The 6,524-nt window shown below is 31.3% G+C and overlaps 1 long non-coding RNA gene across 2 annotated transcripts; it reads right to left on the reverse strand.

Annotated features, from left to right (window-relative positions):
- Window positions 1–265: 265 nt before the first annotated feature.
- On the reverse strand, window positions 266–3,283 carry LOC131014106 (uncharacterized). 2 transcript variants are annotated; one of them, XR_009098051.1, is made up of 3 exons: window positions 2,931–3,262; window positions 1,870–2,693; window positions 266–584 (listed from the first exon to the last, which is right to left on the reverse strand). It is a non-coding gene; the product is annotated as an uncharacterized LOC131014106 (long non-coding RNA). The 2 variants fall into 2 exon arrangements; XR_009098050.1 differs by lacking the exon at window positions 266–584 and having other exon boundaries at window positions 1,533–2,693; window positions 2,931–3,283.
- Between the last annotated feature and the right edge of the window lie 3,241 nt (window positions 3,284–6,524).

Raw genomic sequence — 6,524 nt, forward strand, 5'->3', positions numbered from 1 at the left:
AAAATTTATAAAATGCCCCCATAAATAAATATAATTATGATTTTCTCCTATAAATATATATTATTTACACTTTCCACCTACAAAATTTGTATTTATATTTTCCTCCTTTAAATATTTGTAAATTATATTTTTATACTTCAAATATTTAAAGTTACATTTTCTTCCTTTAAATTAATATAATTACATTTTAACTATTCAACATAAAAGTAAGGAATTCATATTAGCTATTAATAATCATCCAACAAAAAATAATGAACGACTCATTAAAAAAAATACATACAAATTGAATATAAAGAGATCCAAAGCGTGTCATGGTTTATGCCACATTTATATAAATTAAACACACGTACCAAACAATACAAAGTGTTATGCATTTTCTACTAAAACTGCACCAGTATGAAAGAAATTCTAAAGTTGAAAAACATATCCAAAAGAACAATAAAACAACTGGTTTATATCATTGGCTGAACAATCGATGGAAAATTGTAGGAGAACATCGATCCAAACATTCTACATCTTCATCCATTCTGGATACTCTCTTCCATTGTATCACCAATCTATGCAATGCTTTGAATCCGTCTAGGCTACAAGTAAAATCCAACAAAAATGCATTAAGTAAAGAGTCACGGTAAATGCGATGACTGAAAGAACAACAAACAATACAGACCAGAAAGAAACAACAAACAACATGGACTAGAAAGAATTGTAATTCCTATGATGAAAATTAACCCAAATAGTTGTCAGAAGCAAAAATGGAATAAATTGATCAGTCTACCGTCAATATATACCACCAGTTAGAATTACTTATAAATGTAAATTTATAAGCATTTCATAAAGGAAGTTGAACAAATCAAAGTTTACTTATTATCTTCAGAATTTAAGAAGTTTTCATTGTTATGCAACTTTACTAAAATTTATACCGTATTTGTTTGGAACTGCAAATTATGGAGCTTTTAAAACAGAAATACCGTGTACGAATTTATATACGATGTAGTTAATTATATGGCTCACGAATTATTTCCCATCTCAATCAATTAAAACCATTATCATTCTAAACTATGATAAGGAATTAGAAACATAAGTTTCACAAGCAAGTTATGAATCATGCGGACCTATCTGACCATATTTATTTAATGAAAATACTTAAATTTAGTGATTGTTAATCATAGAGAATATTAAATAATATAACTATCAATATGTTTACTCAACTATTACTGAGCCAGGTAACTGAAATTATAAAGAATGGAAAATGGCATGCAATAAATACAAAATTCAAGAATACTCCATATGAAAAGGAAGACCAAATGCTCATGCTAAGAAGCTGTAAAGGATCTTGGAGCAGAGCATATATAAATACAAATATTCATTGGCTGAACTCTTAGAGCACATAATCAAGATGATAAGTTGATTCATGCATTTATATATGTCTGGAACAAGTTAGAGAGAAAGTTAAGTGAACCAAGAACAAAGTCCAATCACAAAATACATGAATATACATTAGTTTTTTGTTATTGCTTAACATGTTCTAAATATTGTCAAGAATCTAAAACTTATGTATTCTCCGAAATCAGTTTTCAACACAAATAATCAGTGAGGTAATGCATTATTACAAATAATGACATTTAAACATAAAACAAAGTCACAAAATGATGTAAGCACACACTTCTCTATTTCAGATCCTAAGCCATTCTAAATTCTATGCAAACAAAGCCTAGCATCTCTGATTGTTGTTACTACCACATTTGATGCTTATATACTTACATAATCGAAACCCATTTCTACTTAGTAACATACTCTTCATGCAAAACACAATCTCCAGTTTCCTTAAGATAAAGAGTAGTTAATCAAGATGTTAGCGGTAGCTCATACGTTGAAGAGAGTTGGAATTGATGGGCCCTCATGAGCTGCTCCTCCTTGGTGAGAGTAGTGGCAGCAGGGGTGGCCATAAGGGCAAGGGACGCCGATTAGGATCATGCGGCCGACCTTGGTCTCGAAACGAGGGTGGCGAACGCCTGGCCGGAGCTCTGCAATGCCATAAGCAAATTAGTAGTTATCTCCATAAGGGCAAGCTCCAGTCTGTTGCCATTTGTTGCACAGCTCAGTCTTCAACATGCCCTGATTGTATACTTTGAATTCGATCGCTTGCTCCTTCTCACCACCTTTCACATATATCTTTTGCTGCATTCACAACATAAGAGGACTAACTAATTAAGCCTACTCACAAGTGTGATTCCTAACAAACTTGGCCAACATCATAAATGAGGACCTACAGAGAATGAGAGAAGGCATTCTGATTTCAAGAATGATAAATAAGGGATTTGCTATATAATTTCAGTCAATTAGACGAATTTTGTTCAGAACTATTAGATTTCGGATAAAAACACAAGAGATTTTAGACCTACAAAATCCATAATGCAATTATATATGATGAACACGACCATAAAAGCAAGAAAATTTTTGGACCAAACTAGAACTTCCTATTCAAGAATACCAGTTTCTTGCTGCAAATCAATATATAATAACAATAATGTAGCATAATCCAACATATGATGTAGCATATGCCACTATAGTTGAAATATATAAAGAAAAAAATTATAGTCCCATTGTTTTCACTTGATGCTTTGACAACTTTAGGGCCATCTTTGTCGTTGTCGCTACCACTGCCATCCCCTCGCCGCCTTGAGCTTGCCATTCTGTTAACCACACATATGTAAATTATATACCAGAAACAATTCAATAAAAGCTTAGCCTAAAACACACATAAATATAGAGAAGACATGACATGAAGATGACAATAGGGGTTGTAGAAACGATTTCCTTGACTTTAGGAATCGCCATTGTTTCTCACGAAGCAATCATCCTTCCGATGAATATATTTATCTATTTGAGATAACACTGAGAAAACTAAAATTGCAAAAGGAAAAGCATACCTTGAATCATGGCTCATACGAAAATGAAAATAATATGAGAAATTGAAGGAAAAACACATTATCTAGTTAGGGTTTTGCTGGGAGGCGAGAGGTTGACGGTGAAAGCGCTGGAGATAAGACGAACAGAGAGGTTAGCGAGAAAGGGAGCGGAGCAAGGATTCGATTGGCTCACCGGCAATCGATGAACGGTGAGGTTGTTGGCGGTAGTGGAAAGGAAATGACACGACGAGGGTTCAGGGCGAGAGAGTATATCGCTGATGAATGGTGAGGTTGTCGGCAGCAGCGGCAATGACGCGATGAGGTGGGTTAGCGAGTAGGGGAGAGACGAGGTATTGAATAAGTGTTCCAATTTTAATTCTTTATTTTTTTAAAAATTATTTAAATTCTTTATTTTCTTAATTGTTTTATTCTATTTATAAAATAAAAATAATAGATAGACTAGTAGTCTTAGAATCCGAAAGTATGTTTACAGACAACATAATTGCAACAGTGATATAGTATTGTATGACATTTAATCTAAGTGTCAGTAAATGAATCCCATCATGACATTTATTTTGAGATGTAATACCAGAGTTTGATATAAATGTAATAAAAGATTAGTGTATTGATTGAGTATCTATAATGACAACTTTTTTAAAGTGTCATGAACTTAGTGTAGTAATAGGCCATTTTTCTAGTAGTGAGTATTCAAGGATTAGGGTTTACTATTCAATGTTTAGGGTTTAGTTTTCAGTGTTTAGGTAATTACAAGAAATATAGAATGACAGGAAATACTTATAGAAACATTAGTATACATTTGTACGAAGAAATGTATATATTAGGCTTAACAAAAGTAAATATTTTCGTTAGGGTTTAGCATTCAAGGGTTCGGGTTTAGTATTCAAGGTTTAGGATTTAATATTCAGTGTTTAGGTAATTACAAAAAATATAGAATTACAGGAAACATAAGTATACATTTGTACTAAGAAATGTATATATGAGGCTTAACAAAAGTAAGTATTTCCGTTAGGGTTTAGTATTCAAGGTTTAGGGTTTACTATTCAATGTTTAGGATTTAGTATTCAGTGTTTAGGTAATTACAAAAAATATAGAATGACAGGAAATATAAGTATAAATTTGTACTAAGAAATGTATATATTAGGCTTAACAAAAGCAAATGTTTCCATTAGGGTTTAGCATTCAAGTGTTAGGGTTTAGTATCAAGGTTTAGGGTTTAGTTTTCAGTGTTTAGGTAATTACAAGAAATATAGAATGACAGGAAATACTTAAAGAAACATTAGTATACTTTTGTACGAAGAAATGTATATATTAGGCTTAACAAAAGTAAATATTTTCGTTAGGGTTTAGCATTCAAGGGTTAGGGTTTAGCATTCAAGGGTTCGGGTTTAGTATTCATTACTTAGGGTTTAGTATTCAAGGTTTAGGATTTAGTATATTCAGTGTTTAGGTAATTACAAAAAATATAGAATTATAGGAAACATAAGTATACATTTCTACTAACAAATGTATATATATGAGACTTAAGAAAAGTAAGTATTTCCGTTAGGGTTTAGCATTCAAGGGTTAGGGTTTAGTATTCAAGGATTAGGGTTTACTATTCAATGTTTAAGGTTTAGTATTCAGTGTTTAGGTAATTACAAAAAATATAGAATGACAGGAAATATAAGTATAAATTTGTAATATATTAGGCTAACAAAAGTAAATATTTCCATTAGGGTTTAGCATTCAAGTGTTAGGGTTTAGTATTCAAGGTTTAGGGTTTAATATTCATTATTTAGCATTTAGTATTCAAAGATTAAGGTTTAGCATTCAAGGGTTCGGGTTTAGTATTCATTACTTAGGGTTTAGTATTCAAGGTTTAGGATTTAGTATTCAGTGTTTAGGTAATTACAAAAACCCTATACATTATTTATTAGGAATGTTTACATATTTTCAACATAAATTATATTATTTCTTATAATAAATTACCAAATTATAGTATATAACTTTATCAGAAACTTGTACTTTTTATTTTTGAACGTTTACATTTATTCCACATAAGTTATACTGTTAAAATTTATATATATAAGCAATATATTTATTCACACGTACTCTTGATAATTTTATTTATAATCATCAATTTTTTTCCCAGAAATGATTATAAAAAATTTATACTTTGTTTAATAACTATCTATACGCTTATTAAATGAGACTATAGTAGCATATATGCATGTTAACATTTATTGAACATAACTTATACTTTTTATAAATTTATATATAACCACGAAATCTATTTGCAGATACTATTAACAAAAACCTATACCTTATTTATTATGTGTAATACCTCGTTTCCTCGAGCTAAGTTTAGAACACTACTACAAAAAAGCTAATAGACAATGGACATTGCCTGTTGTCATATAGCAAAAATGTCTGTTGTTGTAAGTGGGAGTGTCGTAGATGCTTGGAAAAAGGCGCTCAAAGACCACAGGCATTGCCTGTTGTCATAGATATTTATGACGACAGGCATTGCATGTGGTCTTTAAACACCTAAAGTCCAAAGTCGTTTTGTTAAACAACATTAGTTTATTACCAGTGTTATAGGTGTCGAATGTATGTGGTCTTTTCTATATATCACACTAACTTTTGTCAATTCCAACAAAATTGAAAAAAAATCAATTTTGTTTTTATATACCACTATAGTTTTTTACTAGTGTTGTAGGTCCAAAAAATATCATGCCCTATTCTACAATATTAAAATAAATTAAATCTTATTTTCATAGATTTTTTTCTTTTTCAAAAATTTAATATTTAAATAAAAACTTAACAAATCATATTCATTGCAACACAATCATTTCTTAAAATTTCAATGTTCATAACAACTTAAGTTCAACCCAATCAATTCTACCATATCTGTTACAAAATAAATTCTATCACAACAATGATTCAAATGAGTTAACACTTGTTACTCATTCGTTCCTTCAAAATGTGGTACATCAACCAATATGCTCAATATTGTCTTCATTGCCTTCACCATATATCCTTCAAATCGCGGTATAGGTAGCTGAAAGATTACATGAATAATAAGCTTAAAACCAAAAGTACGTATTAATAGGTTTACAACATAGTCACAAAGAAAAACGAATTATTTTAAATTCCAACAAAAACGATATACAATGGATTTAATTGCATTCATATTACAATTTTACTACTCAAGCCTACACTATTGCATAAAGTATGGAAGCAATACATATATATATACTTATGCATACATACACATACATGCATGTGTTAGTACAAAAGATATCCCCCAAATCTTCATCCATCCGCTGCCACCCTTAGCCTACACCTCCCTTCTTCCTTTCAAGCAAAGTCAAGCTCATAGTACACTAGCTTGTCAACTCAGCCACCCTACACTCCACCTGCAGCCCTTCTTTCTTGCTTGTCATAGGAGAGGTAGCTACCAATATCCCCTTTAAACCAAAACAGCTAGCAACTCCCTTCACCATTCTACACTAACTCCACGAGAAGAGCAAGTAGGAGAACTCCATGCATTTTCTGCCATTATTCAAGGTAAATCTTAGCTTCAATCTCCCCCATTCTCTTCATGTTTCACCC

The sequence above is a fragment of the Salvia miltiorrhiza genome, chromosome 3 (assembly GCF_028751815.1).
Source record: "Salvia miltiorrhiza cultivar Shanhuang (shh) chromosome 3, IMPLAD_Smil_shh, whole genome shotgun sequence".
NCBI classification, from domain to species: Eukaryota; Viridiplantae; Streptophyta; class Magnoliopsida; order Lamiales; family Lamiaceae; genus Salvia; species Salvia miltiorrhiza.